Genomic DNA, 24,683 nt, shown 5'->3' with positions numbered 1-24,683 from the left:
ATAATAGCAGAATAAAGGCTCAAAATCAGGAACAAGTTTTACATATTACTCTAATTCAATTAAAAAGTTAATAGTGTAACACCTTTGCATCAACATGCATTTTTTTTTGGATAATAGGCATAAAAAAACCCTAATGTATCGATTTATTGACCGTGTGGAATCATGAATGATTTACAAGTAAATCAAACTTTTTACAAAGAGCAAAGAAAAATTATGAGAAAAATTAGGGAAGGTCTGTGAAATCAGGGGCAGTGACAGGCTTGAATTACTCCTCACTGAGGTAAATAAAAGTGACTTACCCCTGCTGCTGGTTGACAACTGCTAAACGGCAGTCCAGTGTTACAAAATGTATTGCTATTTGCTGAAGTAAGTACAAAATTAGTACTAGTATGGCTTATACGTGTGTGTGTGTGTGTGTGTGTGTGTGTGTGTGTGTGTGTGTGTGTGTGTGTGTGTGTGTAAAAAATATCAGTGATTTTTATCTGTGTGCACACCCAATAATGCCTGGACACATACATTATTCTTCTGGGTGACAGTAAAAAATGTTCACAGAGTGAATTGGCACCTCACCTGTGTGCCCTGTTCAGTCACAGCCTCACCTCAGGCTTTGTCCCTACCAAATGACGCACTGCTACAGTCATCCCTCTCCACAAAGGAGGAGTGACTACAGACCCTGGGAACTATCGCCCCATTAGCCTGATGAGTCTGATATGCAAAGCTATGGAACCCATCATCATGGACCTAATAAACAAGGATATAGGGAATCTCCAAACTCTGGATCCCACACAGTTTGGTTGTGTGAAGGGTAGATCATGCTTGCTCAACTTGGTCGACTTCTTTGAATCAGACACCAGAGCTGTGGATGAAGGCAACCTTGACCTGGGCAAGGCCTTTGATCCCATTCCCCACTCAGGAATCATAGAAAAACTCATTAATCTAGGCATCAACCCCTATACTACTAGGTGGGTTGCAAACTGGCTCACAGATAGAACCCACAGTGTGAATGTAGCTGACGCCAAATCAGACTGCCAACCAGTCACGAGTGGATTCCCACAGGGTTTGGTCCTGGGTCCTCTCCTGTTTGGTATCTACTTCTCTGAAGTCCAGGCCAACGCGAAGGGACTCTGGCTGACAAAGTTCACAGACAATTGTAAGTTGGGAGCTATTATTAACTCCCAAAGTGATGCTGACATCCTACAGAAAGGCCTCACTGAGACCAACGACTGGTGTCAGAACCATGGGGTTAAGCTCAATGCCAAAAATGTGTCATCATCCCCTTTGGGAAAAACCCAGTTCCTATGAATTACCACATTGATGATAGTCCACTGAACACAGAAGGCATTATAAGAGATCTAGGAACACTGGTTGACAGCAACCTCTCTTTTGACCACCACATTGCCACTGTGGTCAGAAAGTCCTTCTATGTGGCACATCACATTACTAAGGGTTTTGCATACAGGAAGAAAGAGGTCATTGTCTCCCTCTACTCTTCCCTCATTAGACCAATCATCGAGTACAATGCCCCATTTGGCATGTACCTCACTAGACACCTGCAGCAACTGGAAAGTCTGCAAAATGTTAAAAGATAGGAAACTCCTTGCAAACATGCACACAGCGTGTGCACACGTTTGCGCTTGTTTGCATGGCGCTAACCCCCGGGCGGAAACAGAAAGGCAAAAGGAAGGAAAAGAAGTAGTAGGAAGTTAACCAAGGAGAACTAGCAGAGCTGCCAGGTGAAATATATCAGAATCAGCCAATTACACAGGCAGCAGTCTAGCCCAGCCCAGCCCAGCAGTTTAAACTCTGCAAACACCCCCCCCCCCTGTTTTTTCCCAAGAACTCTGCAACACTTCAGTATACAATGAGGGAAAGCTCAAAAAGCTTAAGTCAGAAAAATGTTAGGGGCTGCTCTTGCTATCATAAACCAACATGTGCAAGGTGCTGAGGGTGGTGATGTTGTGAATGCTGCTGAGCAACCCACAGTGAGGAGAAGGAGAAGAGTGTACAGACCCAGGGTAACCTACCAGGGGCTACATGAGCTGGAAATAGTGGAGCGCTAAAGGGTGGACAGAGACCTCCTACAGCAAATTGTTGAGCTGTGCCAGCCAGGCCTCACACACAGAACCAACAGAGGGGAACCCATCCCAGTGGATACCAAGGTATGTGTTGGCCTAAGAATACTAGCTACAGGTACCTTCCAAAGATCAACTGGTGATATGATGGGGATTTCACAGGCATCAGTATCCAGGGTACTCCACCAGTTCCTGGATGCCATGTCACCACATGTCGGTGACCATGTATATTTCCCTAATTCCTGTGAGGCATTGGCCAGCAATATGCTTCTTTTCCACCAAATAGCAAAATACCCAGAGGTAGTGGGTGCAATAGACTGCATGCACATATGCATCAAAGCACCACCCGGTGAGCGGGGTAAGGTCTACATCAACCACAAGGGCTTCTCCTCCATCAACTGCTAGGTTGTGTGCGATGCCCAGGGCATAATAATTAATGTGTGTGCTGGCTGCCCTGGAAGCTATTACGATTACCACATCTAGCATCTGACGCAGCTGTACCAGAGATTTGCCAATGGGGACATCCCTGATGGTCACCTAGTGGGGGATGCTGGATACGCACTGGAGCCGTGGCTGATGACACCAATCAGAAATGCACACACACATGAACAAGAACTCCATTATGAGGCACATGCACAAACAAGAAACATAACTGAGCATGTGTTTGGGATGCTCAAGTTATGGTTCCGGTGCCTGGAGACATCTGGTGGAGCCTTCCAGTACTCACCAACTACATGTACCCAAATTTTTATGGTATGTGCCATGCTACACAATATGATCCTGTGGAAACAGCTGCAGCAGGAACAGCATGGGGCAGGGCCAAACAGCCCCCCACCATTGCCAAGGCCTGCACAGGCACAGCGTGACTTGGAGGAGAAATAACCTGAGTCTGCCCCAGTAGGCAGAAGGAGGCATGCCCAGTATGACCTGGCCTTGGCAAAGAGGCAACGCATAGCACATACACTGACTCAGTAGGAACCCTGGAAATGACACCTCTCCCTGACTCGCACATACAGTAAAAGGGATGCCTAACTTGACACTACTTGTTTTCAAACATGTATAGGGAGTGTACTATGTGCATCCGACATAGGCAGCCCTGCAGCACCACCTGAGGCATGAGTGCCCTATTTTAAGCAATATAAAGCACTGCTAAGCACATTTTACCAGTATTGAGCATCTTTAAATCCAATTGAGCATAGCTGCGCACATTGCTAACCTGTGCAACGTTGGGCAATGTTGGGCAATGTTGGGCAATGTTGGGCAAAGTCGGGCAAAGTCGAGCAAATTTGGGTAAACATGCTCACACCTGCTTTACTGTTCCTTAACCAGTCAGGTCTGCCCAGCAGGAAAATAAAAAGCAGTGACAGGGCTCGAACTCAGAATACTGTGCACTATAGTTACAGTACTGATCCACTAAGCCATGACAGCATTTCCCTGGCACAGAAACAACTTAAGTCACTCACACATACCAGTTGGGGGGGGTCACATACCTAACAGTCACAGCCAGCAGGACAATTGTAGACAAACGCAAACACAAACAATTGCTGTATCATGCCCTCTGAAGAGGCATATGAGTAACCTCCTCCCAGGCCTATGCAGACAGATAACAGCAGGCCAGGCAGTGTGATGTGGGTTGGGTAGGCTATGAAGTCACAAACTAATATGCGTGTAATTGGAAGCTAAAGTCTGTAGTATAGTGCTATGCCTCAAGCCAGTATGATAGGCAACAGTACAGACTGAAATAGAGTACCTGACATAGTAGTGCAGGCCTAGCAAATGTGTATAAGTGTCAGGTGTACCCCTCATCCTATGTACACCCACAGTAACAATCAGGTGTGCCCCCCAGGTAGAAATGTACAAATAATAGCTGTCCCCCTTGTATGTAGAAATGTTGATAAGTCTATGCAAATTGACTCATGGAAGCCCTGCAGGCACAGTGTGCTTCCTGTCGATGTACAACACAAAGGTGAGCCCTGAAGTAAAAACCAACTTGAATTTTCACACACATATATAGTATATATATATGCCCATAGTGGGCATGCTGACACAAACAAATTTAGCAAATGTCAGTCAACAACATACTGAAAGGTCATACTGGGCATGCTCACACACTTAGGCCATGTCTGAGTACAGCAGTGGGCCACACATATCTAGCAGTTGCAATTCTTACTCCAGACACATGTCACTATTCACCAATCCTGCCTTGCGCACACAGTGATATGAAAACAGACCCATATAATATATTGGACCCCTGTCATAATCAAACTATGTAATACAAGTACTTAAGTTGTTCAAAGAAAGTGAAAATCCAAAGAAGATCAATAAATCTCCGATCAGTATCATCAAGAAACAATGAGCACTCCTAACATTATCGAAGCCATGTTCTGGCAAAAATATTGCCAAAGAGTCCATAGAGAACCATGAAGCTTTCTTTAGCTATGTCATAAATATCAATGTAAACTCATATATGTTCTGAGTCAATGCAATGTGTAAATGAATACATGTACATGACTGACATTGCCAACATCTTGTCAGACAGGTTCATACATATTTACCCGCCCCCTCTCACTGACAAAAGGGCCCATTACCATACCTGGAGGTTGTGAAAAGCCAGAAATCACATATACAATGGTTAAACAGCTCTATCCAAACCTAAAAACATGGTGTCTATGGGATGACATGGTGTCCCTGGCTGTGTCATATGTGAACTCCAAAACAAACAGACCCTGCACCTGAACAGTCTGTTGAGACTCACCCTCTGCACAGGATATGAAACTGTTGAATGGGTTACAGCAACATTTGGCACACTCCACAACTGTTGGTGCACAACAGACCATAGGAACTATTGTCTTATAAGCCTAATAAGCCAGATCTGCAAGGCCATGGAGTCCATAATTATGGAACTCATAAACAGAGCTATTGGGAGCCTACAAACACCTAACCCTACCCATTTTGGTTTGGTCAGGGACAGATCATGGTTCCTAAACCTGCTCGACAGATTTCAAGGCAGTTACCCAGGACATACATCAATGAAATGAGCTCCACACGGCCTACATAGACCTCGAAAAGCCCTTTTCCAACATTCCACACACATGTCACATCCACAAAATCAACAACCTATGCATAAACACGTATGTCATCTGATGGATTGCCAACTGGGGCACAGATAGATCCCACAAGGTAAGAACTGTGGTCTCCCTGTTGGACTGTAAGCTGGTAACAACTGCTGTCCCCCATGGCTCAGTCCTGGGACCCCTCCTGTCTGGTTTATACTTTTCAGAAATACAGTCAAACACACGAGGGCTATGGTTAGCAAAGTTTGTGGATGACTGCAAAAAGGTTGTCATAATCGATGTTTGGGACAATAGAGACATCCTTAAAAAGGGTCTCAGTCAGACAGATGTGGTGTCAAAATTATGGCCTCGAGCTACAGTCATACAAATACCACATAGTTGCCAACACCCTAAATATGGAGGTAATAATAAGGGATCTATGGACACATGTGGATAGTCATCTCTACTTTCAGAAACACATTCACAAAGTGGTTAGAAAATCATGCTATGTGTTCCCACAAATTGCCAGTCTTTGCATGTAGATCAAAGGAGGTTCCCTCTACTCATCAGTCATCAGACCTATCAGAGAGTACCACGACACACTTGCGATGAATCTGACTAGGCACCTTCAGCAGCTGGAAAGACCACTAATGTACCTCAACAAGAGGATTACTGGCCTCAAACAGTTGCCCCATGCAACAAGACTGAAGTAACTCAGTCTGTACTCTGTTGCATACCGTCTACTCAGGTGATCTCTGCCCAACAGACAGGTCCATGTCCAATGCAGAACTGATGTACATGCTCTATTTGAAGCAAACCCAAGCTCACAGTGCCACATGCTCTAGGGATATAGTCATCACAAAAATAAATAGAACATGTTGCAGGGATACATTACTAACTCACAGACTTCCCTTGCTTTGGAACAGGCTCCCAACCTACATTAAGCTGAGTCCCTCACTGACACTCTTTCAGAGGAGCCTTGATGAGTGTATGTGAAACTGAACTGTCACACCATGGATCACTTCATCAGCTCTACTACACAGAGGCATAGGGAACTAACCCCATGTGTGGTGATAGCTGCACACTCTGGCCATACTAATATATGCCTTCAGGCAGATAGCCTATTACCTACCTATGTGCCTATATATGTAGGGGGAACACAGTATAGTAAGCCAAAGATGGATGGGCAGAGATGTGTGTAAGAGCGCGACCATGACAGGGAGCCATCCAGGACTGTCCCACCCAGCACACATCCCAATGGCACAAAAGACATGAGGTGCACATCTCACCCACTGTACATAATAGCCACCAGTATCTGTAAGCATTACAGTGTATGTGGCCCATGCACCTGCTGTACAACATGACTGTACAATGAAGTACACATCTGCTATCTGTAGACATGTACCTGTCACATAGGTTCATAGGTATGTAGTAGACTATCTTCACGAAGGCATATATTAGCCTAGGCAAGTTGTGCAGCTTTCACTACCCCATTGGTTAGTCTCCTAAGCCCTAGTTCTAAGAGTTAGTACCCTAAGCCCCTTTCTAGTGGGGCTGCTGATGTGATGCCTGGCATGAATTGTCTGTTTCCCATCCACTCATCAAGGCCCATTGAAGAGTGTCAGCGAGGGGCTCTGTCTGATGTACATTGGGACTCTGTTCCACAGTAAGGCAAGTGGCTGGGATGGTACTCTATCCCACCAGTATGTTGCATTCATTGTTGTGATGAGGTTCATATCCCTGGAGTGTGTAGTGCGACTCAATTTTGTTATCCATAGATGGAGCATGTTCAACAGTTATGTGTTGGACATGGCTCTGTATGTTAGGCAGAGTGTGCCTCTGAGTAGGCGGTATGCAACCGAGAACAGATTTAGTTTTACCAGTTGTGTTGCATAATACAACTGTTTGAGGCCAGTAATCCTCTTGGTGAGGTACCTCTGTAGTCTCTCCAGCTGCTGGATATGCTTAGTGGAGTACATCCAAAATAATGCATTGTACTCAATGATGGGTCTGATGACTTAAGAGTAGAGGGCCACCACTACCTCTTTTGATCCTGATGCAAACCCTTTGTTGATTAGGTGGGCTACATAGGATTTCCTAATCACTTTGGCAACATGGTTGTCAAAGGAAAGATGACTATCTACTTGTGTCCCCAGATCCCTTATTACCCTGTCAGTTTTTAGGGGGTAACACCTATGTGGTAGTTTGTGGGCACTTTGTTTTCCCCAAAGGGGATTACTATGCATTCTTTCACATTGAGCTTGAGGCCATGATTCTGACACCACACATCTGTCTCATAGAGTCCCTTCTGGAGAATAATTGTGTCATCTGGGGAATCTATTATGGCAAAAACTTTACAATTCCCAGCAAATTTAATCAACCACAACCCTCCTGTGTTGGCATGTACTTTTGAGAAGTTTATACCAAACAGGAGGGGCCCCAGGACTGAACCCTGGGGGACACCAGTTGTTACCGGTTTAGAGTCTGACATGTAGCCAGCAACCCTTAATTTGTGGGATTTATCTGTGAGCCAGTTTGCAATCCATCTTGTGATGTATGGATTTATGCCCAGGTTGGTGAGTTCATCTGTGATACCTGACTGGGGAATGGTGTCAAAGGCCTTAGCAAGGTATAGGTAGGCTGCGTGGAGCTCCTTTCAATCATCTGTAGCCTGGGTAACTGCCTCAAAGAAATCCACCCAGTTCAGGAGGCGTGATCTGCATTTGACGAAGCCAAACTGGGTGTGCTCAACTGGGTGAAAGTTCCCAATGTCTTAATGTTGACTTCCATTATGATTGGCTCCATTGCCTTGCAGATCAGACTCATCAAGCTCATAGAGCATGAATGCCAAGGGTCTTTTGTGGCCCCACCCCTGTGGAGTGGGAAGAATGTTGCTGTGCAACATTCTATGGGTACATATCCTGTAGACAGGATGTAGAGAGAGGTGTAGGTATCCTTGATGAATATGGATACATCCCCACCCTATGTGCTATGATCCAGGTTCTGATGCTGGAAGGCATGGAATGAGTAGTATCCTGGTAGTGCTGGTGTGCTCTCTGGAGCCTTGAACTAGGTTTCTGTTACTGCACAGATATCAATATTCTCCATACTGAGAAGTGCCTCGAGTGTGTGCATTTGGAGGCTATGAATTCTGGCAATGAGTAGCATTTAGCTCACTTTGTGGTTATTTGTGTTGGTTACGGGGTTTGGTTTGTCCTGAGTGACCAGTGTTCCACACCTGAAGTCAACGCCTCATTGGTCCAATCCGACCATAAGCTAATTACCCTACATATCCACATTCTGCCCCCACCCCCCATTAAGGAAACCATGTTAAAATATTTCTCCAAAGCCAACTTCATGCTTCTTAAGACAAAAGTGGTGAACTTCATGACACCCATGCAGATGGACAATACAGTTACGACTACTGAATCCTACACAATTGCACTTTATAAGCACTTACATGAGTGCATGGATCGTGCTATCCCAAACAGAACCAAGATGCTATCCTCCAAAAAAAGGAAGCCAATCTGGTGGTCCTCTGCCATAAACAAACTGTATAACAGAAGGAAGAAACTGTTGCAAAAGAGAGTAAAATCCCATGAGTGGAGGAGCTCCCTGGTCAGCCTCAGTATGAAGCTGCAATCCCTGATAAAATCCTCCAAAGCTAGTTACGAAAACAAAATCACCACTGATTCTAAAGACAACCACAAAGCATTCTATAGCTATGTCAAGAATCTCAATGGCAACACTCAGATCTGCTCTGAGTTACAGCACAATGGCACTAAATATACAGACCCAACTGATATTGCCAACATCCTGGCAGATAGGTTCAGTGCTAATTTTACCCCCCTCTCACCCATTAAAGAGCCCATCTCTATACCAGAAGAATGCAAAGTTCCTGTAATCACAGCTGCACAGGTAAAAACCACACTCTCCAAAGCCAGGAACACAGCATCCATGGGACCAGACAACATCCCAGGCTGCATTCTACATGAACTACAGAATGAACTGGCACTGCACCTAAGTACCATGTTCAATCATAGCCTCACCTCAGGCATTGTGCTTACTGAATGGCGCACAGCAACGGTTATCCCACTACATAAGGGGGGAGCCACCATGGACTCTGGGAACTAGTGCCCCATTAGCCTGATGAGCCTGGTCTGCAAGGCCATGGAATGTATCATCATGGAACTTATAAACAAAGACATTGGTAATCTCCAAACTCTGGACCCCAACCAGTTTGGGTTTGTAAAAGGCAGATCATGTCTCCTAAACCTGATAGACTTCTTTGAAGCGGTCACCAAAGCCGTATACAAGGGTAAGGTGGTTCACACAGCCGATCTAGATCTTGCCAAAGCTTTCAACACCATCCCCCACTCTGGAATTATAGATAAACTCACTAAACTAGGTATAAATCCCTATGTCACAAGATGTGTTGCCAACTGGCTCACTGACAGAACCCACACTGTGAAAGTAGCAGACTCCAAATCCAACTTCAGACCAGTGACAAGTGGAGTACCACAGGGTTCAGTCCTGGGTCTTGTCCTGTTTGGTATCTACTTCCCTGAAGTACAGGCTAACACAGAAGGTCTTTGGCTAATGAAGTTCACAGATGACTGCAAACTAGGAGCCATAAATCGAAACTACTAACGATGTGGACATCCTACAAAAGGGCCTCACTGAGACAGATGCCTGGTGTCAAAGCCATGGCCTCAAGCTCAATGCCAAAAAGTGCATTGTCATCCCCTTTGGTAAAAACTCTGTACCCATGAACTACAACATAGGCGATAGTGTACTTAACACCGAAAGTGTGATAAGAGACCTTGGGACACAGGTGGACAGTAGTCTCTCCTTTGATAATCACATCGCCACAGTAGTCAGGAAATCCTTCTATGTGGCACACCTCATCACAAAAGGTTTCTCATGCAGAAAAAAAGAGGTCATTGTTCCCCTCTACTCATCACTCATTAGATCCATCATAGAGTACAACGCCCCTTTTGGTATGTACCTCACAAGACATCTACAACAACTGGAAAGGCCGCAGAAATACCTCACAAAGAGGATTACTGGCCTCAAACACATGCCCTACACAGACCGTCTAAAAGAACTCCAGCTTTACTCTGTTGCATATCGCCTGCTCAGAGGTGATCTCTGCCTAACATACAAAGCTATGTCAAACCCAGAGCTGTTGGACATGCTCCATTTAAAGAAATCCCAATCCCTCCAAGCTACATGCTCTAGGAACCTAAACCTTGTCACCACAATAAACAGAACATGCCGGAGGGTAGATTCCTGTCCCAGAGACTTCCCATACTCCGGAATAAACTACCTATCTATATCAAACAAAGCTCCTCATTAGCACTCTTCAAGAAAAATCTTGATGATTGGATGGGAAATAGGAAATTCACCCCGGGGATCACTTCTGTGTCTCTGCTCGACAGTGGCACAGGAAAATAAGTTTCTTGGGCGGCAAAAGCCAGGGTACCTTTTTGGCTGGGCTTGTATAGGCCCCAGGGCCGATAGCCTAGTACATACCTATGAACCTATGAACTATTGAGCCTTGCCTAAAAAAGGTAATATGGGGACAGCAAGAGCCTTGGCCAATATTCAGAAGCATAGAGGCAACAGGTGCAAACCATCTGTAGCAAAGCAACAAGGCTTGTCTATCATGTCATCACAGGTAGACAGATACTGGATCCCCTTCGAATGACACCAGAAGCTCAGCCAATTGTTGAAATTTATCATCTTTCTGTTATATTGCAGTATCATGTAGCTGAAGGTAAGATGCTACTCAAGGTCAGGGTCATACCAGCTTGGTCTACATGATCATAGAGCTACTATATATCTCTTGTCATGCTGTCCTGGGATGTATGTCTCAGATCATTTACACTGACATGTACAAAGAACACGTCATATATGTACCTGTTCTGGAGATGTAAGTGCTTGTGTTATGTGGCGGATCATAACACCTGACAGACAACTGACAGTAACCTTCCCCTTGTCTAGCCGAGTGAGTGGAACATCTGTGTGCCTGACTATGGAGTCACCTATTACTAGTGTGCTGGGTATGTTGTTTTGCCTTAGGGCCTATTGTGAGGCACACTGCTTTGGTGTATTATGTGTTTTCTGGCTCATGCTTGGAGGTGCATGTTGCTTGCTTGTCTGCTTAGGAGGACACTCTCTCTTTTTCAGATTAATATTTGTATTCTCCAAGTAAGGTAATGTGTATTTATGTGTGTGTTTTGCTGGTGCTTATATTGTAGGTCTATGTGAGACTGTTGGTGTTGTGGTTGTATGACCCTACTCCTCTTGACTGTATTGTCCAGTATTGGGTTGACAGAGCTTAGCCACCAATTTGACCCTGTGTGTGCCAGCATGTGGTGCATCAACCCATATATGATATGGTCATGGCCTATGCATACAATACACTCACAATACACCTAGTATGATATGCCTGCTGAGGTTAGCAAATGTGAAAAAAACCTTTGGGAAAACTGTCAGCAAGTAATGTCTGTATTGCACCCTGTAACTCCATATTGCTTGCTGAAGTGTAAAGACATACTTAGTTAGGATTAAGAACCCCACACTTGCCAACTGTGTGTGTGTGTGTGTGTGCATGTGTGTGTGTGTGTGTGTGTGTGTGTGTGTGTGTGTGTGTGTGTGTGTGTGTGTGTGTGTGTGTGTCTCCCTGGAGAGAGAGCAACCTTTCTGGAGACTACTCACACCCCTTAAAAGTGGTATACTCATATTTGTCAAGTCTGATGATGTCACCATCCCACAAATATACCTGTGGAAAGGTGAACTTTCAGTAATGTGTATAGCATGTTGTGTAAATGTACACTGCTGTAGTGTCATAATGTAATCAGGTAGGGGTTTGATTCCTGCACTTGCCAACTCTGTGTGCCTCCTGGAGAGGAGCAACCTTTTTGGAGACTACAAACACCCCTTAAAAGTGATATACTCATCTTTGTCAAGTCTGATGATGTCACCATCCTACAAATATACCCGTGGAAAGGTAAAATCCCAGTGATGTGTAAATGGGTACTGCTGTAGTATCATAATGCAGTTAGGTAGGGGTTTGATTCCTGCACTTGCCAGCTATGAGTGTGTGTGTTTCCCTAGGGAGGAGCAACCTTTTTGGAGACTACTCACATCATTTAAAAGTGGCATACTCATCTTTGTCAAGTCTGATGATGTCACCATCCTACAAATATACCTGTGGAAAGATGAAATTCCAGTAATGTGTATAGAGTGTAGTGTAAATGTATACTGCTGTAGTATCCAAATGTAGTTAGATAGGGGTTTAATTCCTGCACTTGCCAACTGTGTGTGTGTCTCCCTGGGGTGGAGTAACCTTTTTGGAGACTACTCACACCCCTTAAAAGTGGTATACTCATCTTTGCCAAGTCTGATGATGTCACCATCCTACAAATATACCTGTGGAAAGGTGAAATCCCAGTAATGTTTATAGTGCATTGTGTAAATACATACTGCTGTAGTATCATAATGTAATGGTTGGGGTTTGTTTCCTGCACTTGCCAACTGTGTGTGTCTCCCTGGGAAGGTGCAACTTTTTGGGGACTACTCATACCCCTTAATAGTGGTATACTCATCTTTGTCAAGTCTGATGATGTCACCATCCTAAAAATATACCTGTGGAAAAGTGAAACCCCAATAATGTGTATAGTGTGTCGTGTAAATGCGTACTGCTGTAGTATCATAATGTAGTTAGGAAGGAGTTTGAATCTTGCTCTTGGTGAGAGTGTGAGACAATGTGGAGTGGGTTTTGATTTTTCTAGTGTATGACATATCACAATGACAAATGTATGTGCATTACACATGTAAGGTAGCTGTGGGGCAAGGCCATATACATACATGTGACCTAAATTATTTCATAGGTGGGTACTCTCAGTGGCGTAACTATGAGAGGCGAAGTGAGGCAATTGCCTCAGGGTGCCAAGCGGCAGGGGGCACTTTGGGCAGGGGAATCCACTGTCTAGGTAATCATTTAATTTAATTTAAAAAATAGCTTTTTTTTGTTTTTTTTAGGGCGTTCTTCTTTAAGAAGAAAGAAGTGTAGTCGCGGGCGTGCTGACATCATCGCGCGCAGTGCAGCACATATTTTCAAGTTTGCGAGCGGGAACCGAAACGGACGGTTTAGAGGACTACTTGCGAGCGGTTCGGTTTAGAGGAGGACTACTTGTGAGCGGGAACTGAAACGGATGGACGGAAGATGGGATTTCAGAGTGAGTAATGTGTGGAAGATGGGATTTCAGAGTGAGAGGTGTGTGTGTGTGTGTGTGTGTGTGTGTGTGTGTGTGTGTGTGTGTGTGTGTGATTTCAGAGTGAGAGGTGTGTGTGTGTGGGATTTCAGAGTGAGAGGTGTGTGTGTAAAGCAATAAAGGCCTGGGGGAGGTGGGATAATTAAGTAATGCTTTTTATAGTAGAGAGTAGATAGTTTTTGTACTCATTAGTATAGTTAGTGTTAACATGATGTGTTTTTTTAAATTTGTGGGTACACTACGGTTGTCTGTAATGTTACTGAAATGTTATTGGTGAGAAGTTTTATCTCTTTCAAAAGTAGTTTTGGTTTACTTGTGAACACTAATTGCTGTTGAAGGAATGTGCTTCTGTCACTCTCTTATGTTAGGCTACTATGTGTGTTTCAGGGAAAAAACAAAATAAATATGTATTTGTTTATTGTAGTATTGTTCATATGAGGTTGTTATTTTTGAGGTCTTTTATGGAATAAATGCTAAAATGGCATTATTTTATCACATAGAAGGATATGTTAAGCAGAGACATGAACAATAATTTTAGCAGACCAACACATGAATGCAGCAGCTGTTAATGTTCAAATTATGACAACTTATTTCATATCACTTTACACTCACTGCCACTCATGTTTTGATCTCCTGCCTACTAACCTCCTGGACTGGGGCACCCAGCCATTCTCCATGTGGCTAGCAATAACTGGCATTGCAACATGAATATGGATAAGATGATTTGAAATAGAGAAAAATGCTTTTAGTTGAATCAGCACTTGTTCAGAAACAGATCAAGCGTGTTTTGAAAATTTAGAGAGGGGTCAAGTACAAGTCTGACGTACTGGTAGGAGGTAACTTGGAGAATGTTGTTTAAATTAGTGTCTAGAAAGTTTATTGTGAGATTGCCTTTGAGTGGTCCCAAATAGCATTACAGCAGCTTTAGATGGGTTTATTGAAGTTTATTTTGAGTAAAATAATTGTAGCTCTTGGTGAAGTCTTTTTGTAGTACAAAAGGAGAGAGGAATGAAGAAGTATGTACATCAGTTGTCCGTAAGTTTAATACAAGGTATAGCAGAAGAGATGTAATTGATCTATAGGGTTTAAGATTTGTTGCATAGTAAATTAGCAATGGTTGTCATTGCAGTGACTACTCAAAGGTTTCCTTCTCATACTTTTATATGCTTTTCTTATGTCTCTGATGGAGGGTTTTGCCTTCATGTCCTGCAGCATTTTGTTCCACTATTCTGTTAATATTTTACAAAATGCTGTTTCAGAGAGAAAGAAGGAATCCTTTAGAAAAGAAAATTTTAAGTTGATACAGTAGTGATCTGTTTGTTATTTTGTGAATGTTCAGGAGGAATGATGTCCTGGCATTTCTTTTCATGTTATCCAGTAATAGTCTTATGCAAGAATGAAAGGTGTACAAAACTTCATATTTTATTCTATATTCTTTGCAGGGGTTTAGAATTTTGAAGAGAATAAAATAGTATCATTGGGACGGAATATACAAGGTTGTGGAGCAAAGTATTTATGATAATGGCTTGTCTAGCTTCTTTTGTGTATAAGTCGCAGCTTTTATAAGCTTCTCTGAGATGAGTCAGTGCATTCTGTGTATAGGCTGCCACAAGAGAAATAAAAAATGGTAATGAAATGTCTAGTAGGAGCTCAGATTATTTCTGCTCAGTAATGAATGGTAGTGGCCAGTGAGGACTGTCAAGGAAGTGGAGAGAATGGGCTGAAGACAACTGTCTATTTCTACCAAATATCCTTACTGTGGATTGTTTGGTATTTGGCACAACTTTATTAGGGCAAATCCAGTTCAAGTATAGTGTGAAGAAACTTTGGAGAAATACATTGATTTGTTAGTGCACTGCTGATACTCTGGTGATGAAAGTCTTTAGCGTAAAGTATGACTTAGATAGATTACAAGGGTGGCTATTGATTAGTAGTGAAAAAAGCAAATAATTACCCCTGATCCCTGAGATCTCCCATAATAGGCATATGGTTTATGATAATGGAATCCAGAGATATAAAATGTTTTGTTTAGTAAGGAACTCTGTAAACAGGCACACACATCATCTAAAAAATAATTTATTTAGACTTTTTAGTAGAATGTTATGGTCCACTCATTCAAATGTCATTTTGTAATCTATAAATATAGCACATGTGAGTTTGCCTTCTTCAAAGATTGAATAGATGGTATTGGTTAGGAATGTGGTGATACAGATATTACACTGAGGTTTGCATACATGATGTCTATTTGTGTGGATGTTATATTTTAAAATGCAAGTAAGAGTTTGTTTCAAATTTGTTTATAATTTTTCAAAGGACTTTGTTGGAGGATCTAGGTTACCTACTGGTCTGTAGTCTTTAGTTTTCTTACTGGATGCGGCCTTTGGCAGATGGATTATGGTGGAGTTCATAAACAGATTTGGAATGGAGTTAGAACATAGCAAAAGGTGGAAACCATGAGCCTGTGCTGTTTTCAGATTTTGGCTTCCTAGTTTGATCACAAGAGGGTAAATTGTTCAGGAATTTGATGCTATGATGGTGGGAATTTTAACAAGTTTCTCCTTGATGCATTTTTGTTTTTGGTGACAGCTCTAAAGTGAAGATAGGGTTAGCCTGGATAATTTTGCAGAGGCACAGTTAGCATAGACTTTCTGATATTATTGAACTTTTTCAGCTTTTTATGAGGTTGGTTTGTTAAATTATGTTTTATTCCATTTAAGGTCTGTGGATCCAAACTTTCTGCACTCTTTTTTGATACTGAAAATGAATGCCAAGATAGACTTTTAACAATATGCTGGATTTTGGCATTTTATGACTCTGCTTGAAAGATGAAAGAAGGCAAAATGTCCTTACCCATGCTGTTCCTATAAATATCTCTACCACTTGTCAAAAATATATTAATCTGCAGCTTAATTCTGTTGAAAATTGTTTTTGTTCCATCCATTTGGCTTCGGTCATCTCGATGGCTTGGGTTCCCGGGGGGGGGGGGTGTTGGGGCGCCTAGGAAAAGTTTACCTCAGGGCGCTTCTAACGTAGATACGCCACTGTGTACCGTACTCTGCTTTCTCCATGAAAGCATCTGTTATCTTTGCCAGAGTGTGCTGGTGCTTTCCAGACCTTAGGTCACTTCTGTATGCTTGTGACAAGCTTAGCCACTGCAGTGATCCCTGGGCTATGTCTTCTGTTTCACATCCACTCATCACGGTTTCTATTGAAGAGTGTGAGTGAGGGTTTATGCTTGAGGTATATTTGAATCCTGTTCCAAAGCAAGCAAAGTCTGGCAAAGATGACTAATCATTATAGGTGTGCAACAACATTTGTGGATCTGCATGCAAACCCTTTATTGCTTATGTGCTCCACACAGGGATTTCCAAAATCCTTTGGTAATGTGATTATCAAAGGAGAGATGACTAAACACATGGCTCTATGTATACATTAGTACCTGTTCCACATTTTGGGGGCTACTACCTATGTGGTACTCTGGGGATACTTTGTTTTCTAAAAGTGGATAACTATGCTTTCTTTGGCTTATAGCTTTACAGCATGAGTTTGACACCAGGTATCTGTCTCTATGATACCCTTTTGGAGGATGTGTGTGTCATCTGGAGAATAAAGTATAGGCAACAGTATGCATTTTCATCAGACGTGGGCAGACATATCCCTACTCTGTTTGCTTATACCTAAGAAAGCTATATGCCAAACAGGATTGGTCCCAGGACTGAGTGCAGGTGAATACCACTTGTTACTGGCATAGAATTGTACATGGAGGCTGCAAATGTTACTGAGTGTCCTACATCTGTGCATCAGTTGTCAATCCATCATCTAACAATCTTTTATGGTCAGTCTGTTGATGTTATGTATAATACCAGAATGTGGGATGGGTATGAATTGCTGGTGAGCTATAGCTTGGCTGTGTGGACCTCCCCTCCCTCACCTATAGCCTTGTTAACTGGCTTGAAGTCTACTAGGTGTAGGAGCCATGATCTGGCCTTTAGAGAACCTAAGTGGGTATGGTGCAGTGTTTGCAGGTTCATAATGTCTCTGTTAATAAGCTCCATAATGCTGTGCTCCATAGCCTTCCAGGTAACATTTGTCTGGCTTATAGGGTGAGAGTTTCCAGGATCTGTTGTAGTTCTACCCTTAATGAATTTATGTTAACATTTGCACTGGGTGTGACGAGGGTGGACAGGATTAGGAATAAGTATATTAGAGGGTCAGCCCAGGTTTGAAGGTTAGTAGACCAAGCCAGATAGACAGGATTATGTTGGTTTGTACATGTGCTGAGGAGGGATGCAGCGTATATTGTGAAATAGATGCTAAGGATAAAATGCAGCATATATTGTGTAATAGATGCTAAGGATAAAACCGCCAGGTAACAGGAAAAGAGGAATGCCTAAGATGAGGTTTATGGCTGTGGTGATAGAGGACATGCAGGTGGATGGTGTGACAGCGCAAGATGCAGAGGGCAGGAAGAAATGGAAACAGATGATCTACTGTGGCGACCCCTAATGGGAGCATCCGAAAGGAGAAGAAGAAGAAGACATTGTAGCTCAACCCTTGTGGACTGTGAACACCATTACCATGCATCATTCCACAAGCATGTAACCTGTATAGAGGCTGCATCTGGACAGATTGTTTAGGTGAGTGGTGACTTCATATGTCAGCTTGTGTATGACACAGCCAGGGACACTGTCCAGTACCACTGGCACTGTGGTTTGGACTTTGGTAAAGAGATGTTTTAACTAGAGTGTCTATGAATCATCAGGTTTTACATTCTTCAGGTCTGGAAATGTGGCCCTTGTGTAATGACAGGGTGGTGAAATCCGCATTCAAACTGTCTAACAAGAAATTTGTAATGTCAGTCAGATAAGTGTACTTTGTGACCATTTACATTAACTGTGACCCGATCTGAGATTTCTCCTGTAGATTATAAACAACACTAAAGAAAGCTTTAGTGTTGTCTTTGGAATCCTTGCCATTTTGTATTTTGAAGCTTGCCTTGTATGTTTAATGAGGGCTTGTATTTTCCCAATGATACTGACCAGAGATGTTATTCCTTCTTGGTATGTAACTCTTTTTTGGTACAACTTCACATCTTCTATTATATATTTAGTTTATGGCAGGGGTCCATGAGACTAATGCACTTTTACTGTATAAGTGAGAATTTCTTGTGTTTGTGATAGCACTGTCCATGCAACCCTGTAGGTGAACAGTGTGCATTACTAAAGGATTATGCAGCTGGGACAGTGTTAACCTTAGTAATGCAAACCAGTGACAGATAGCAACAACAGCATCACCCACAGCACAGTGTCAACCCGTGTCATACACACACATGCGTACTCAGGTGCCAAAATGTGTGTAGTACAATGCATACTGGCCACCAATAGAAACTATGGAGTGTTAACACTGGCCAATACAGGGCTTGTCACCCTGCCCATGTGTCCAATATGCATGTACATGCAGACAGTGCACCCCCACCATGTTCACAAATGGACACCTGGAAATGTGTATTGCACACACCCCACACTTACTGTCCACTGTATAACGCATGCTGACACAACTACACACATCAGACAAGTGGCACATGGGCAAACAAAACACAATTGGAATAAACACTGGTGAAAACAATACAACATTGCTAATTACAGCTTTAATGCATCATGCCTGCTCAGCTACACCTTCAAGGATATCATTACACTTTACTGCTGACAACATGCTACACATCCAACCATTGCTATACTTTATTAAATTCACCCTGTGCATCAGCACCATGTTAGCCTGTTCCTGCATCAATTTACAGAAGACAGGTTTCATCATATGCACAGGGTGTGTTGTTGATTTGCCAGAGGCCTACACTGAGCCATACAGTCGACATGTGTGTGTGAGTGTGTGTGTGAGGGCCATGAGTACTGTTATGGGCCAGTGTTGATATGTGTGTGGGTATGTGTTTGCCCTAGGTTTCTGGTTTATGTGTGTGTGTGTGTCTGCATGCACACAGTTCCACCATGTGGCTGCCATATACGGGGATTTGTGAGACAGCTACAGACTGCACCTGGCAGGCTTTACAGATCACTGTCTCTGGCCACGGATATGGAACCTGTGCCTGGCAGGGGTGCTACAGACAGTATCAAGTACTAATCCAGACTGGGTACTATCCAAAGAGGTTGACATATGTCCACTGGATCCAGGTCCCTACTGGGACTGGCCAGAGCCACATGCACGTGGTCTGCTAGGACGGTCTATGGACAGCCCCCCCAACATTGCTGGGGCTGGTACTGGCACTACGGGAGTGGCTGTGACTTGCTGGACGCCCATGGTGACCTCCAGCTGGTGATGTTGCTGGCATACGTCCAGGTCAACTTCTCAACTATCCCGCACTGTCCTGACACATGGACATGACATTGTGGAGGACATCCAATGTCTCACCCCAAAGTCTATCAATGACTTCAGTGTAGTTATGTATGGCACCTGCTAGGTCATGGATACTGTCATTTACAGAGGTGTAATGAGCCCTCTGTACCCTTAGCCCCTGTCTGGTGTACCACTCCATTCATGTCTGTGCCTCTATGACAGCCTGGAACATGCGTGTGGTAGAAAGAGCTGTGGCACGTCTGCCAGGGGCATGATGACCAGCAGTGCTCTGATGAGAAACCCTGGGCATCTGCCTATGTGGTACCGTTCCAGACATCTGGCTATGACTGCTGTGTCCTGATACATGTGCCATAGATATCACACTGTCTTGGCCAGTGCAAACCATACACTGTCCCTCAGCTAAGGGCAGTGGTGATGATGGATGTACCGGCAGTATGACTGTGTCCATGGATGGGGTGGAGACTTGTGTACTGTCAACTGGTGGCCCAACAACAGACCCTGACAAACCTGCCTGTGCCTAAACACACCTATCCTCATCATCACTGTCTGTCTCAGTGACATCAGGTTCCCTGCTGTACTAAACCAGCCCCACCTCGCCACCTGTGAGAGGAAAACAGGAAACACACTTTAAGACCTGAACATGACTTCAGACCATATGCACACATGCGCACATGCGCACACATGCGCACATACGGACATGCGCACATGCACAAATGCGCACATGCACACGCACAAAACTACACTCCTCCTGAAAGCAGACACACACAACACCAGCAATCACAGAACATACACAATAGCAGGTGATGGTGGGGTACAATATCACAAGCAAAACAGTCATATCACACATGTCAGCATGCAGGACATGTGTTGCTCAACAGCATGCAGTACAAGTGTAGTCAGTCCTTGTTACTAACAGTATACATGGCTTTGATGCATGTGTTTTGTTATTAGGTGATGGCCCTCCCCCTGGAACACAATGCATACATGGACACAACATTGCTGTGCAGGTATTCATAACCCTGTTATGTACTGTGCACCATAACTCACAGGTGTACATACAATTGCTGGATGTGTATCTGTGTGTCAGATAGGTATCCAATGCTGATTACAGCCTCTGTGTCTTTAGCAAATATTTGTGGACACATTTTTAGCAGATGCATGATGAGTATTCACACAACATCATCAGTGGTGCATGGATAATTGATGGAATACCATTCGGCCACATATCCAATGTACAGTACTTATGGTGAGTGTAGATCATATTGTGGACATGCCAGTCTCATACATGACATGGCATGCTAAAACACAACTGCATATTTAAACACTACACATACCCAATACGTGTCATATGACCTAGCCACTCAATAGCATCACAAGACATATATGTGTCAGTTGTGCAAATGGTGATTGGTATGCATACTGTTTAGAGGTGCATATGTATGCACACATGCATCATTATGGTGTGTAGCAATGACAACTATGTGTAGTACTGTGGTTACAATAACTGGATGGGGTATAGTACCATAGGCCATCATCATGAAGCATCAGGTGGTCACTCAAGGCTACAAATGTTTCACAAACCAGCACTAATCATGCTGTGCCGGAACTGTACTACCTTGGCTAAATTCACCATTTCACAACCAGTTGTTATGTGAATTTGTAAGGAGGCCAATAAGGAGCATTCCCTGACATGAATGTGTAGTGTGTTGCAGAGGGTTTAAATGCCCCCAGATAGGCCTCTACCCCTCAGGTATATTATGTGTAATGTGTGGATGAGATTTTGAATACTGGAGTGTGTCTTTACAGAGGGTTTGGGAATCCTTTATGTGTAGTATGTTAAAATGCTCTGTGTATGACATAGATGTGTATGTTATGTGCATGTTGAGTATCAACTGTTCCTATCCAATGGTCACTACAGTCTAGCCACATTTGTTTGAGATGGTCTGGGTATTGCATGTGTTTGAGGCAGCTAATCACATTAGTGAGATGTGAGTGCTCTTACACCAAACATGCACAACACGCATTATGGGTAGGTGTGTTACATGTGTACATGACCTACACCTTAACTATTGCATGCACTTTTTATTTACAATAATAAATGTAGAACACACTCACCAGCATCTGTCTGCTGCCTTGATGTCACCCCAGAGGGACCTACATAGAGATGAGACAGTTTGTCAGTGGCCACAACTGTGGCATTGCTACTGTGTGTTTGCAATTTTACAGTACAACAACAGTTTACATTCACAGAGCTACAGATTATGTTTCAAATGATCAGTATTGCACAACAACAGGCTCCACATCTTTGAATGACACACTCCACATCTCACATATGCATGATCTACCAATACAGATAACAGTAGTCTACAGATATGCCATGTTACCTGCATGCTCCATGTGTGCTTGCTGGGTGGCTCCAACCTCCATCATGGTGTATGTCTGCTGCTGTTGTTGTTGGGCAGGTGCCACCAGGCTCATGAGCAGCTCCGCCACTCTGGTGAGGGGGGGTGGATATTAACACCACCTCCTGTTGCAAGCTGTTGTCTACGCACATCAGCGGCATGCTGACGGACATGTCTGAGAAGATCACTGCAGTGGTGGTGTACCTGCTCATATGTCTGGTTATGCAGGCCTACCTCATTGACCCTGTGGACAACATCTTGCCACATTGCAGTATGCTCCTGCTGGTCCTGCCTGGTTCATGAGAACATGAGACAGTAGTGCTGAATCATACTGCTAGTTATGATATCATCTTCAGCACTACTGTAACTCGGGTTCCTGTGGTGGGCCATGATCCCTGGAAGACATAAATACAAAAATATGTCTGAGCAAGTCATATGGCACATTTAGCATTATACAGTACAGATATCGCTGAACTGCCATATATAGCAACCTATAAGCTAACCGAGAGTGAAACACTGTAACTGCCGCTTATCACTGCTCACCCCACAACTGCTTGAAAGTGCCTTGCTCACTCTCAATCTAATGAACCATGTTCTGCATAGCAACAAAATAAAATCCCTATATAAGACTATACAAGAGTACCTGGCACACTGTATGCAACACAATGCACCACCTAGCCACAGCAGATATGCATCAAGCTGATGTGTAAAGAAATATATCATCCATCACAATCACTGTTGTTGTGTCTTTCGGCTTATCCCGGTTAGGGGTCGCCACAGCGGAACTGCGGTCTGCTAATGTTTGGTAGTGGATTTTTACGTGCCAAGTTACCAGCCCTGATGCACAACCTTCAACGAAGGCACGCTCATTCATGCATGCCTCCACATAGAAGACGCTCTAGATGAGAATCGAATGTGACAACGTCTTGCTGTGAGGCGACAACGCTACCGCAGCACCTCTACAAGGTCCAGTAAATGTATTACTATTATACCACACAACTTGATAATGCCAAACCCATGGCCAAAATATGTGCACAATTGGGAATATAGGTCACATACTGCTGTAGTACACTTGAATGTTGCTAGATACACAGTTATATGTATTACCACACATATGTCAAAGGACATGTTACAGACATACCCACATACACATAGGTTCATAGGTTCATAGGTTCATACTAGGCTATCTGCCCTAGGGCATTTATAAGCCTAGCCAGAATGTGTTTGGCTTTCGCCACCCATTTTAAATTTATTTTGCTATGCCCTTTTTCGAGGTTAGTATACTGTGCCTCTATCTAACAGTGACACAGAAGTGATACCCGGGGTAAACCTACAATCTCCCATCCACTCATCAAGATTCCTCTTGAAGAGAGTAAATGAGGGACTCTGCCTAACCTGGACTGGGATTTTATTCCAGAGTGAATGGAGCCTCTGGGTTATGAATCTGTCCCTCCAGCATGTCCTATTTATTTCAGTGCTGAGGTTCAAGTCTCTCGAGCACGTAGCTCAATGGGATTTGGATTTTCTGAGGTGCAGCATGTCCATTAATTCCGGGTTGGACATGGCTTTATACGTCAGGCACAGATCACCTCTGAACAGGCGGTATGCCACTGAGTAGAGCTGGAGTTTCTTTAACCGGGCAGCATATGGCATCTCTTTGAGCCCTTTGATCCTCTTGGTGAGGTACTTTTGGGGTCTTTCTAGTTGCTGCAGGTGTCTGGTAAGGTACATCCCAAAAGGGGCATTGTACTCAATTATGGGCCTGATGAGGGATGAGTAAAGAGGCACGATGACCTCCCCTGATCTAGATGTGAATCCCTTCATGATTAGGTGGGCTATATAAAATGTTTTTCTAACCACTTTGGCCACATGGTTGTCAAATGAGAGATTGCTATCAACTTGGGTCCCCAGGTCCCTAATTACTTCTTCTATACTTAATGGATTTCCACCTATGTGGTAATTTGTGGGCACTTTGTTTTTGCCAAAGGGGATGACTATTCACTTTTTGGCATTTAGCTTGAGGCCATGGCACTGGCACCAGTTGTCTGTTTCTATGAGGCCCTTTTGGAGGATGCTTGTGTCGGCTGGAGAGTCAATTATGGCACCTAGTTTGCAGTCATCTGCGAACTTGGTCAGCCACAGTCCTTCCGTGTTGGCCTGTACCTCCGAGAAATATATATCGAACAAGAGAGGTCCCAGGACTGAGCCTTGTGGGACACCACTTGTAACTGGTTTGGAGTCTGACATGGCTTCAGCAATTCTAACCATGTGGGTTCTGTCCTTGAGCCAGTTTGCAATCCATCTAGTGACATAGGGGTTTATATTTAAGCTGGTGAGCTTATCTATAATGCCCGAAAGTGGGTATTGTATCGAAGGCTTTTGAGGTCCAGGTAGGCTGTGTGGACCACCTTCCCTCGTCAATGGCCTTGGTGACTGTTTCAAAGAAATCAACCAGGTTTAAGAGGCAGGATCTGCCCTTAACAAAGCCGAACTGGGTAGGATCCA

Source organism: Protopterus annectens, chromosome 5.part1 (assembly GCF_019279795.1).
Source record: "Protopterus annectens isolate FY-2018-M chromosome 5.part1, PAN1.0, whole genome shotgun sequence".
Lineage (NCBI taxonomy): Eukaryota > Metazoa > Chordata > Ceratodontiformes > Protopteridae > Protopterus > Protopterus annectens.
The sequence above is the reverse complement of the archived record's forward strand: the minus strand, read 5'-3'. Positions refer to the sequence as shown.